Below are 13,504 nucleotides of genomic sequence, written 5' to 3'. Positions count from 1 at the left end.
GGCTCGCCCAGCCCCGACCCCGCGGCGCCGTGACCGGGGCGGCAGCCGAGGCCCGGCGCGGGAGCCGGCGGCTCACGGACGTTCACGGGAAGCAGCCGCTGCTGCGTCCAGGCAGAGGCACTGCCTCGGGAGCCGGCAGGGCTGGGGGCTGCCAGGAGCCCCCCAGGACAGCCCCCGGAAAATGCTCCGCTCTCACCAGAGCAGCTCTGAGGGGGCACAGAGCCGTGCCACGGCACAAATCCCCGGGGAAGCGGGTCTCGGGGTCAGATCGCCGCGACGCTGCGGCCGCAGCCGAGGGCCCCCGATGTTGGCATGTCCCGGAGCGCACTTTGGAGCGACGCCGTGCTTTCTGCACGCGGAAGGGTAAAAGCACAGCAAAGAGGGGGGGAAAAAACCGTGGCTCAGCAGAATTCTGGGTTTGGAGTTTTCCTAGGACAGTTATTGTTTCCTGCCCTCACTGAAGAAGGGAGATCACGAACCCGGGCCAACCTTTTGTCCTTTTATATCTGATGCATAACGTTAGGACGTGAAGTGTTGTCCTCCCGTCCCACAACGCTCGCACTCGTCCTGCGACGCCCGAGACTGCGAGGGGCTTGGCCTAACACCTGTCACCCAAAACACCTGGAGCAGAGCGGCCGGAGCAGAGCGCCTCGCTTCCCCAGGTACCGCTCTCAGCTGCTCCGAGCGCTGTCTCCTCTCCCCGCATTGGAGGGGCTTGGAGGGGCACAGCTTGCAGGGAGCACTCAAAGACCGGCACCACTTTAACAGTTACCTGCATTTTCTCCTATTTGTGTAAAGCACATCTAACACCAAAGACGGGAGACGGGGAGCGCTGCTACAAATTCTACCAATACAGTTCGGTTTGGCAGAATTAGGGGAAGGGGGGAGGGAGGAGGGAAGGTGCGGTGGGGAGTGCTGCTGATTCGGAAATTGCCAGCGCTCCTCTGCAGCACTACAGTCTCTTTTTCCTCCGATATCGGTCGTTTTAAATTCAAGGCAGAGGAGATCTATCAGCGATCCTGGCCCAGTATGTTCCCCGAGAAAAAGTCACATCTGAGATGGGCATGATAATCAGACCGAAGCAATTTAAAAGGTGTTCGGTGGGCAGTGCTGTAAAGTTGAGAGCACTTAGGTACTCTAATATCGCGAGTGATCTTTACTAGAGCTGTGCACGGAAAGCCATCAGAAAGAGGTTTGAAAGAGGAGCTGGTCCACACGGAGCAAGTGTGCTGTGCCCTCAGACAGTGATTTTGCCGCTAGACATGAACGACGGGAGGTGCTGAGTGTCCTGCCAGGACTCCGTGCCCCTGTCCTGCCTAGTCAGTACAGAGAGAAGCCAGAGCCGAGGCGGCACAGCTGACAAAAGCAGCAGGTTTTATTTTTGAGAGCGTGAGAGGAGGGCAGGAAATGATGAGAGACTTCTCTTTTTCAGCCAATATTCATAACTATTTTTCTTTCCCCTCGCCTACCAGTAAGTTCTGTCCCAGCTGTGCTGCCAGTTGCCTCATTCTCGTTGGTGTATTCCCAGGGGTCTCTCTGTGGCGTAGTCCGCGGAGAGTCACTCCCAGCACCATGACTGAGTGAAATGCTTTTCTGAAAGACCTGCACGGAGCTTTTCTGTCTGGCACTCGGAAGCCTGCTCCCCTTGCTGGCCCTTAGGACTTTTTTTCTGCAGTCCACCACCATTCTGACTGGGGCCTGCCCGGTTTTGGATATAAACCTGTGTCGAAGCAGAAGGCTAACCTTGTTTATCACAGCAACTAATAGCCCAAACCTATTTCATCAGCCTAGTGTGGAAGGTCTCAGGGCTGCAATGAACACTTCAGTCTCCTCCCTCAGTCACTTTCACTGATCTCGAATGTGGTTGCTTTGATAGTTAAAAAAGACACGGTTTTAAAAGTCAGCTTTGCAGAACCTTCTGCCCGGTGAAATGCTTGCGTACACAGCTGAAAATGAGCCAGGATCCAAGGGAGGCCAAGCCCCAGCAGGTGCAGGCTTCTCTCTCTTCCGGAGAGCGCTGTGCGGAGCCCCACGGTACGCTCCGAGATCGCCGCGGGAAGGCGGCGGAGCGAGGGCCCGGCCTCCAGGGAGCACAGCGGGATGCTCGGGCCATCGGAGCGCCGGCAGCTCGGCCTTCCCCGGCCCCTGCACGGCGGGCAAGGGCGAGGGAGCTGGAGCGGCCCTCGGGGCAGCGGTGGGATGAGCGCTGCCTGTGTGACCAAACGCGCAGCGGGGGAAAGAGGCTCCCGAGGCTCTGCGGACAGAGAGCGGCCCTGGGGAAAGGGGGAGAGGGGCCAAACTGCTGATTCCTTGGCTAGGCGGAAGGTGCCGCGGAGCGCCTAGGGACCGCAGAGCACACAGCAGGCATCGAATCGCGGCCGCTGCAGGTCGGGGACCTCCTGGAACAGCACCCTTGGGGTCCACCCTTTGTCACCAGTTCACCCTGGGTGCCTCATCCAAGTGGAGGGGCAGATTACCACCTCTCTTCTGCTTCAAACGCAACAGAGATTCTGGCTGCGGGCCGCTGTGCCCGGCGGAATAGCTCGCTAAGCTGTAAGCCTCGCTTCCCACAGCCTAAAAGCATCCTCCCATGCACATTTTAAGAGGAGGGGTCCATTATAGCTGTGTTGCAAAGTAAACAAACCAATAATTCGTTTGGTTTGGGGCTTTTTATGGGGTCTCTAGCTGAAAATAGACGATTTCGCTACATAATGCTTGCTTTTCCAGTCTCTCTTGAGAAACTTTAAAAAATCCCCTCAGGTTCATGTCCTGCTGTAACTTCTGTGTCTGCTGCTATTAAAACGTTGAAAAAGGTCAAATTGATTCCTTTGCTTTTGATAATTTCTGGGAGAAGAGATAGCTTGGAAGACCAGAATTTAAATCACTGAATAGTCTGCTTCCAAAAATTATCCACCAAGAAGAAAATACAGTATATTAAGTGAGCCCATCGCTAGACATAGAAGTGTTCTGAAAGTGCAAGCAGACGACAGGATGCTAAATTTCTCAGAGCTCAAAAGCAGACATATTCAATATATTAGCTGTTGCCTTTCCTAGATTCGGTTTCCTATTATTAAAGTAATTCTCCTCTACTTATTGTAAAAAAGGTTGGTGGGTCACAATCTCCAAACATGTAATTAACTCTAATCAAATAAATGGAGAGGATCAGAAACTGGGTAGCATCAGAGTCCAACAGGGTCCAGAATCTTTCCAGATCAGGTGCTTAATGCCTACAGAAGCGCAGTACAATATTCTCCTGATCCTCCTTAGTTAGCCAGAGGTTGATTGTTAAGTAAGCACATCCCTTTGTTGACATTCTGCCACACACACAAATAGATGCTGCCATAAATCCCAGCTGCCAAAGGATTTTTCATCCTACAATATTCTGCTTTCAAAGAGTTTTTGAATTTCCACTGGAGAATTTACCACAAACCTCGTATCAGCTGCTTTAGATAGGTGTTTAACCATCATTTTTCAGTGGCCTATAGAAAGGTTTGCATCCATGGTTTTAGGAAACAAGTCTGACGATGCAAGAATGTGCAAACATGCGTTTAATCATGCTAGTCAGGAGGGCCTTTGTGCATGTCCACAGCACATATTCAGAAGAAGAGAAGTACGTGAAGGAGGGATGACAACGTTTGTACATTTTCAACCCCCAGGCCACGCTGCTAAAGCCCAGGAAGTTTCCCATTCACAGCAGCCCTGGGTAGAAGCCCCACCAGACACCATGAGGGGGCTGTACACCCTGGGGTGCCAGATTTGTCTCTGAAAGGGGTTTTGTGATAAGGGACTGGGGCAGCACACACTCCATAACAGCACTTTGCTAGATTTTCACAATGTGGGATATTCATCTCCCTACTGTGGGCAATCAAATGACCCTTAGACAGGAGGCTGTCCTGTGGGAAATGGCTCATGAGCACAGCCCCTGCTGGAAAGGGCATGTGGCTGGAAGGGACACTATGGGATGGTGTGGCTGGGGACCAGGACCAGCAAGGTGCTGCAGGGATGGGAGGGCATGTGCGACATCAGTGACACGCTGTGCAGCTCACAGGGGCAGCCAGGGGATTTCCCACGCAGCACCTGCAGCCAGGCCCACTCAGATGCCAGGAAGGAGCAAGTGTCAGGCGGACATGCACAGAGGTCACATTCTCTGGTTCTGATGCTCAGGCTTTCCACCAGCACATCATCCTCAGACCCAGCTAGAATGCTCTCTGACCAAGGGGAAATGGCCAAATCGTGACAGTGGGACAGGCCCTGTGAATTGCATCATCATTTGGGTGACTCCACAAAGTCTGGTCACAGAATCACAGCATGAGCCAGGTTGGCAAAGACCTTTGGGACCATGAAGTCCCAGCTGTGACCCAACAGCTCCTCCTCAGCTAAACCATGGCACCGAGTGCCACATCCAGCTCTGTTAACCCCTCCAGGGCCGGTGACTCCACACCTCCCTGGGCAGCCCATCCCAGTGCCCAGCTCCTCTTTCAGTGGGAATGTTCCCTGATGCCCCAGCCTGGCCCTCCCCTGGCACAGCTCAGCCCCATCCCAGTGCCCAGCCCCTCTTTCAGTGGGAATGTTCCCTGATGCCCAGCCTGGCCCTCCCCTGGCACAGCTCAGCCCCATCCCAGTGCCCAGCCCCTCTTTCAGTGGGAATGTTCCCTGATGCCCAGCCTGGCCCTCCCTCCCCTGGCACAGCTCAGCCCCATCCCAGTGCCCAGCCCCTCTTTCAGTGGGAATGTTCCCTGATGCCCAGCCTGGCCCTCACCTGGCACAGCTCAGGCTGCGTCCCCTGGTTGTGCCCGTGTCACCTGGGAGCAGAGCCCAGCCCCAGCTGGGCACAGGCACCTTTCAGGAGCTGCAGAGGGTGAGGAGGTGTCCCCTGGGCCTCCTCTTGTGCAGGACAAACAGCCCCACTCCCTCAGCTGCTGCCCACAGGAGCTGTGCTGCAGACCCCTCCCCAGCCTTGCTGCCCTGCTCTGGACACGCTCCAGCCCCTCCATGGCCTTCCTAAACGGGGGGCCCAGAGCTGGACACAGCACTCACAGCACTGGTCAGTGCCAGCCTGGCAGCCTCTTCCACAACAACACCACCTCTGCCCAGCACCAGCATGTTTCTGGGGACCATTTCCTCCCTTCTGCATTCTGCCAAGATACTCACAGTCCAGGCCAGACCTCTCCTCCTTGCTGGTCCTCTCCCACCCCTGCTCTGAACTCTGATTCTTGCCCCTCAGGCTGTTCTGTTGCACAGCATTGCTTGGCAGGGCACTGCTCTGCCTGCCACCAGGGTCAGAAAAATACCTGTTACATGGAAATGAAAAAAAAAAAAAAAAAGGGGAAAGGGGCATTTATTATTTATACTTTATCAGTGATTTTACTTTAACAGGTTGGGAAGGTTTCTTGCCTTTTTACGTCAAGAATTAACTCCCCTTTTTGCTTCTGCAGCATTTCTCTCACCTGTTCCAAAGCTATTAGCATCTTATACATTGCCATGCAATAAAACAAAGCACTTTCTTCCCCTGGAAATGCTTCTGGGTACTATTTCAATCCCCTGGGCCTTGGAGAATGTCCCGGGTGGCAGCAACAGCTTGCAGAGGGCCCCAATCCTGCTGTGTCCTGGCATCTCCCAGCCCTTTACCTTCGTTGCTTGCAAAGCTGGGAGCCCCAGCCCTCCCGTGGTGGGAGCTGCTCCCCCACACGAGCAGGGGAGCCACGTCTGCATGGAACCACGCATGGAACTCCTGCATGGAATCCATCCCACAAGGGGCCTGCAAGGTGATGGTGGATGCAGGGTGTGCAGAGCTGGAGTCACTCTCATTGGTCCTGCTGCATACAGCAACAGGTCAGGGTGCTTTCAGTTCTTGCGTTCCTTTGAGAATAATCACCACACAAGATTGTTTTTCTCCTCTCCTTAGGTATTTTTGGTGTAATTTCTCTTTCTTTATTTGCATTCACTTTGATTCTGCAGGGGTGGGGGCTGTGTTTGGAGCAGATGACAAAGAGCTCTGCTTTTTCTCATCACACTGTAAATGGTCATTAGCTGGGGACTTTAAGAACAATGCAGAAATCTATTTCATTAACTCCAGATTCTGCTTACCTCCAATTATACAGCTCTATGAAAATTACCAAGTGTGAAATATAAAAATGTTGTCTTGTAATTGAAACCTTTTTTTAGGCAAATTTTGAAATCAATAAGAAGAAAATTAAAAAGGAGTGGTTTGATAACACTTACCCTGTTTGCTCAATATGTATCTATAACCACCATGAAAAGCCATTTACTTCATGATATGTTCTGCAGGAAAGGATGCTGAAAAGATTTGGAGAGGCACTTTAGACAAGGGGATGATATAACAGGACACAGGGAGTGGCTCCCGGTGCCAGAGGGCAGGGCTGGATGGGATCTTGGCAATGAGGAATTGTTCCCTGGCAGGGTGGGCAGGCCCTGGCACAGCTGGGGCTGCCCCTGCATCCCTGGCACTGCCCAAGGCCAGGCTGGACACTGGGACAGTGGGAGGGGTCCCTGCCATGGCAGGAGTGGGATGGGATGGGATGGGATGGGATGGGATGGGATGGGATGGGATGGGATGGGATGGGATGGGATGGGATGGGATGGGATGGGATGGGATGGGATGGGATGGTTCTTAAAATCATCCCCAACCAAAACTATTGTGTGATTCCACATTGCTACCTGGAGAGTGCTGTATCACTGCCCACCCAGCTGCTCAAACTGCAAGAAAAGACTCACTTTCCACCACCTCTGTTTCTCAGTCTCAGAGACTCGTTTGAACTGTGGCTCCAGGGATGAAACAGTGTCCCAAAAATGCCCAGGTGTGTTCCTCTCCACATGGCTCATGGCATGAGAGACACTGGAGATAAACCCTCGTATTTAGCGTCACTAAAGCAGAACAAAACATTCTTTAGGGGAATTTCCTCACTGCTTTTACCGCTCTGCTCTGATATTTACTTCGCTCATTAGTGCTGCTATTTTAGTTCTGTCTCTATTTCTTGCCTTGTGGGGTATGCATTATTTTGAGTATTGTGACCAATCTGGGAGAAGGTTTTTCAGAAATTTTGCAGCAAGACACATGGGATGTCATTAAACACTTGTTTCCCGAAGGACAAGTTGTTGCCAGTTGCCAATTGCCCTGCTGGAAGTCCCCTCTGGATGCTCCAATTGTGACAAAGATCTTCGTTCTTTGATAGGGCTGCTTTTTTGCCTTTCCCTCCCTTTTTTGCTATTCCCAACAATAGCAAAATGGTGCTATTATTTTACCATTTTGCCTCAGATTTTGAGACACTTTTTCTGAAAATCCTGCCACTTTGGCTCCTGTGAGGCTCCTCAGGCTGCCAGCTCTCCACAGAGAGACCAATGCATTTCACATGGGCAGGACTGCAGAGAAAAGATTCAAGTGGCAGCTTCTGGGCATGCCAAGCTCACAGTTAGTAACGGGGCTCCATTTTGGAAGGGAAAACTGACTTTTGCTATGATGAAATTCAATCTAACAACTTCATTTTCTCTGGTTCAATACCAGCGTTTCAAAATATAAAATTCCAACTGTGTACTGCAGTCTTTAATCCAACCTTCAGGATGGAGGCCTGAAATTTTAAAACCACACAGGAAAAAAAAAAAAGGGACTTTCCTACTTGCTGTATTTGCTATCTGAATATTGCAAATGATTTTAAAAACAGAGTTGTACATGTATATCAGATATCATTTGAAGTAATGAGTGTATTTTTCTAATTTTCACAATGCCAACCTAACAACCCATTTCCAATATCATGCATAATAATTAATTTGTTTTCTGTATAGTAATAAGATTAACAACTTCACATTTACACGGGGTACTGAGTTATGTTCAAATAAAATAAGTTCTAATGAGAAAAATTGGAAGTGGCAACAAATCAATGTTCCACTCAGCAATCCAAGTTTATGTGTGTTTGTCTATCTTTCCTGCATGATTTTTGTCAAAGTTCCACTGTAAACAAGATAATTTCTTTCATGTTGGGTTAGCCTGGGTAAATATGTTTGATGAACAACAAATACATTGTAAACATTGAAATAAATCTAAATACCTCAGAAAACATCCAGGAAGCTATAGGGTGATTCAACGGACAGTATGCTAAATAGGAGGCCTCACTATGTGAACTCCCCACAGAGAGAAAGCTGACACCCCCACGGCCTGATTTCAAACTAATTCTTAAATGCTTTATTTTAACAGACCTGCCCATATAACATGCATCTCTCAAATTATCTTGTTTTTGTCAATCAAACTGGGAAATTTGCTTTCCTATCAGTGAAACACTGAAACAGTAGCCGAAACTAGTGAATTCTAACTAAGCAGGACAAACACTAGGGAGATTTGTAGCTTTTTCTAGAGATGGATATTCACGGGAGAGCCGGCGCTCCAATCCTCTGCAGTGCCTGTCTGAAACTAAACCTCCAGGATTTGTCCTAACAGCCCTTTTTCCAGGACTCCCAGCTAAGCTCACATCTCCCAGACACTTCATGCCCGAGTGTTCATGCACTGACACAGGGCAGGAGCCCCTGGTTTCACAGCCAAGGCAGTGTGGGTACCTGGCAGGCACCTGGGAACCTCGTGCACAGATGGAGCCCCTACCACCAGGCAAAGCCTGCGCCTCTTCCCTGGGCCAAAGGGAGCCCAGCTGTGGCGCCAGGGCACCCAGCACGGCCCGAGGGCAGCCCAGCCCAGCCTGCAGATGGAGAGTGGTGAAAATGAGGCAGCTATTAATAACTTGTTTGTATCGTTTCCGGTACACTTGTTTCCTGGACTAATTATAGGTGACTCAAGGTTCACTGCCCAACTGCACGGCCATCACTTCCCACAAGATCTTCAGCTGCTGATGCCTTCACGAGATTTTAAAAGTCTGGGCTGAGATTTTCCACGTCGTGTATGTTACGCAGACCGTAGCTTGCCTCTTGGGGTTCCTGTTTGCTTGTCTGTTTGTTTTAGAAAAGGCTTTGATTACAACTAGTCATTTCTTAATGATATAACAACCACAGAATCACAGGTTATCCTAAGCTGGAACAGACCCACAAGGCTCAGTAAAGTCCAACTCCTGACATTCACTGGTGCAATCCTAAGACAACTTATTTTTCACAATAAGTTTGTTTCAGAACACTGCTTTGACCATTTTTGGCATGAGAACTTCACCTTTTTGGGCTTGGGGACTCTTCCAGGTGACACATCTACCTTTCCCCACAGAAAGCTGTACATGCATGAGGACACTGTGAACTGCAGGTTCCTGTGTGATCTGTGGACATCAGATCACTGGCTGTTCAAATCCCCAGATTCTCACACACATTGAGCAGCATCTCATATTCCACCTCCTACTTCTTGCCAGCCTAGCCGTGTTGGCTTCATGAGGTTGGTGAGGAGTGTGTTTCAGCCTGGTCTGAATGGGGAGCCCTTCAGCTTAGGCTCTGGCCTCCCAGGGAAGGAAACAAGGCTTGGCAGCCAAGGGAGTTTAGATCCTTCCCTAAACAAGGGGCTGTCATATTCTGAACACATAGTGCAGCCTGTCTGCCCACTGACAAGCAACCAGTCTGCCTCCCTCCACCACAGGAGCAGCCTAAGAGGCTTTCTGAGACATTTCTTGTCTGCTGTGTGAGGGGAATTCAACTAAAGAGAACCACTATTTGCTTCCTCCACCTTCTCCTAGACTTATAGCATTATTTAGGTCAGAAAAGACCTTACTAGCACCAAGTGGAGAAAACTCCTCCCCTTACTCCACCACTGCCGTATGAAACCCTGCCACTTGTGTTCTTCTGGCCCACTCTGTTCCCACTGTGTGCAATACCTGGACAGCCCCGGTCACCATGCAGAGATCAGCAATTTTTGCTAGTTCCATTGCTGAAATAAGTAGCAGCTCAGCTGGATGCAACACGAGATGTTGAGCTAGTTATCTACTACCTACGCTTGCGATGGAATTAGCTGAAATTGCAATGTTTAAAAATTGCTCCATGCAGATCACCATGACCATGACACTCCTGCGCTGGCAGAGGTCTTTGCCACCCTGCTTCCTTCAGCTCAGGAGGGGTGCCAGCCCTGTGCCCCCAGTGTGTCCTGCCAGGTCAGGAGGCTGGCCTTCCATTGCCCTGGCAAAGGGCACAGAGCTTTGCCTCCCCAGAGATGTGCTGCCCTGAGCCTGCTTTGCCTAGGCTTAATATGTCCTTGCACAGGAGACACGGTGTTCTGCTCCTGCAGGGTCCCCAGGGATGGGCTTCTCCAGTTCTGAGAGAGGGACCAACTACCCCAAGGCAGACCCAGTGAGCACCTCACAGAGCAGCTCTCACGTGGGTGCCTCACCTCCTCAGAAGGCTCCTCTCTGCCCGGTAAACACACTTGCATGGCAGCTTCTTTGGTTCACAACCAGCATGGAGCCTGTGAATCCAGAGATCTCCAGTGACAAGGGCCACAGACTGTGCCCAAACAGTGGTGTCTGGACATGCCACCATGGGCTGTCCCTCCCACAGCTCTGTGGTGATGGGCAGTTTGTCGCAGACATTTCTTCATAGAAATCCTTTCTTTGGGATTTGTCCTTCTGGGAAGCAAAGGGCCCCAAAAGAAGAATGTGAACAATTGTTATCAGCTGCTGTGAAATGTAGCAGGTGTCCCTGTGATTGGCTCATCTTCCTTGTGTGCCATTAAAGGCCAATCACAGGAGCAGCTCAGGGACAGATTCCCTGGGCAAAGAACTTTGTTATTCATTCTTTCTATTCTATTCTTGGCATAGCTGCTCTCTGCAACATCTCTTTTTCTTCCTTTTAGTATAGTTATAATGTATTATATGTCTTATATGAATAAATCAGCCTTCTGATCAAGAAACAAGATTCTCGTCCTTCTCTCACCACAGTGACCGTCTAAGGTCGCTGTAATAGGCAGTTCTCCTGGAAGGTGTCTGCACGGACTAAGGCAGGAGGAATGAAGCCAGGCTGAGACTAACTGGACAATTTAACCACACAATTCCTTTTCTGGTTTTCCTCCAGAAGGGAAAAGTGAAAGAGGCAGTGGGATGTGTGGTGGCCTCATGGCTAATGTTGCTGCATCTGTCCTAACAACTGTTGGCTCCAGCTGTCACATTTGCAGGCACCTCAGCTTGGGCTGCTTTTGGTGGTTTTCCCCCTGCACTGGCTGCACTGGCTGCGTTACCCTTCCCTCCTGCAAGCCTTGCAGGAGACATCTAGGGCTTGGTCCTGTGCCCAGCCAGCTGCCCCCAAAGGCCCTTCAGATCAGCCATGGCTTCACAAATGCCCAGGGGAACAGTTACCAAGCTCTTCAGGGTGCTGCAGGGGTGAGGCTTCACATGCCATGAGCTGTGACATACCAGAGGCAAGAGGGTTTGTGCAGGTGTCTCTGTCTGAGCTGCTGTTCCACCTGGGGATGCGGACCACATAGCCCCTGGGGCTTGTCAGTCCTGAACATCCACAGCACCCAGGAGAGAGCAGAACCCGGGAGCTCACTTTGCCCTCCTGAACTCCCAGCATCACTCTCCTGCTCTACCCATCCTTGGAGCAAGAGGAGCAGCCTCTGCTGGGACCTTCTTCCCATACACAAGCACTGCAAAGAGCACCAAGAAGAAACTCGGTGTGGGAGCAGGTTCTGCATCGCATGGAATGGGGCATGTGGCTTACATCCCCAGCCCGAGCAGAGTGTGTTTCACTTGGTGGGTGCTGCCTGATCTGCATTCTGGAAGACCCCCACCTTCAGCCCCACACCAGCACTTCTCTGGTTGCTGCCAGCTCATGGCAGAGGCTGTGGCACCCACCAAGGCTGGCAGGGCTGCCCAGGCTCTGTCCTCCCACAGCCACAGCTCCTGGCTAGCCAGGGCTCAGGGCCAAACTGAGGGCTCAGGTGGGGCTAGGGAAACAGAGGGGGCTGCTCAGTGCAGCAGACACCCTCAGAGCATGACTCAGAATCCGGAGCATTTCAGGCCAAGGCCAAGTCAGTCTGAAGCAGTAATCTCTTCCACAGGCACCCAGCAGGAACAGTCCATTTCTCACCAAAGGCTGCACATGTCTCAGGTTGGCTCTGCACACCTCCGGACACCTTGCATCAGGGAACTGTGCTCCAAGACTTCCTGGAAAATTTATTCCGCAAGCACTTAAAATTTCATCATCTGAGACAGAAAACTTGTAGAAAAAGCAACATTAGAAAACACCAAACTCTTGGTGGCAAAATAACCAGACAGGAATATCCTACAGCTGTGTTTGCTAGTGAGGGTATTTACTAGCCTAAAGTCATCACTCCTTCCCAGCGCCTCAAACGCTCACAGTAAATGGAGAGACAGGCACCATGTCTCCAGCTGGCACAGACTGACTCTGCTCCAGATCTGTGCTAATACCCTTGTTTACATACGGCCTGACACACTCTTAATGTTAACAAGTAAATAGAAGCCTGTGGCTCGATTTACTATGCAATTACACTTGCAAAATAAGAAGGAAAAATAAGCTTGTATTAAGCACTGATACGCACATTTTATTCAAGCACAAGTGGCACATGACAATGTGGATTTGCCCTTTGAGATGTCAGAGTTTAATGAAGTAGGAGAAATCCTGCAGAGAGTAGCACAGGACTTAGATTTCTCCTTATGAGGATTAACTTCATGCCCCTGTTTAGAAAAACAAACATTTTCTGCAGTAAATGAAAGTGGTCCTCCAGCTCAGGATAGCCTTTTACCATCACTGCTAGATTACTTTGTCCTCTGCTGGCCTATTTCTGACAATACACATATTTGTAGCTGGACCTGCAACCCCTTGGGTCACAAGGCCCCAGGATCCTGGAAGCGAAAGACTTCTGCATGCATCAGCTCCGGACTGCCTTCTTTTCCCATAAAAAATAACATATGCTCATATCTACGTCTTGTTCTGGTGAAGGAGACCTGCAGTGCCGTGAAGTGCACTGGAGGGTAGCCTGTGGTTGTACAGTGGATCACTGTCTCTCGTGCTCACAGTGAAAGGCTGTCCTGCCTGTTGTTTCCTGGACAAAATGTGCAAGGGAGTGATCTTGCCACAGTCCTGGGGCACTGCCTAGGCATCACAGAAACTGCTTGGCTTTGGCTCATTTCCCAGCAGACTTATTGACAGCCTTGGTGTTAGGCTGCCTTTACAGCAGAACAGAGGTTCAGCAGAACATCCTGCTCTGCTCCCTATGCCCTCGAGGGCAGGGTCCCCCACAGGCCCCGTGCCTGCCCAAAGGACTCTGCAGCTGGATGCAGCCAGGGGCCCCACACACCTGATGGAACTCGTCCTGATGGAAAACTGGCAGCTGCATTAGCCAGTCAGACTGATGGTCAGGCTGGCAGCTGAGCTGAGGAAGAGAAATACTCATTCTGGGGGAAGAAGTGACTTTCCTGGGACAACTCCTCTTCAGGCTTCCATGAAGTCCCCGCTCAACCCTTAATTTCAGAAATTTAGGGTTCAGAAATTCCTACAGAAAGCTAAAAATGTTCCATCACCTTCCAAATGAACAGGTGAGCTGTGGAAGGTGCCATGC

The sequence above is a fragment of the Zonotrichia albicollis genome, chromosome Z (assembly GCF_047830755.1).
Source record: "Zonotrichia albicollis isolate bZonAlb1 chromosome Z, bZonAlb1.hap1, whole genome shotgun sequence".
Taxonomy (NCBI): Eukaryota; Metazoa; Chordata; class Aves; order Passeriformes; family Passerellidae; genus Zonotrichia; species Zonotrichia albicollis.
This window is presented reverse-complemented; position numbering follows the sequence as displayed.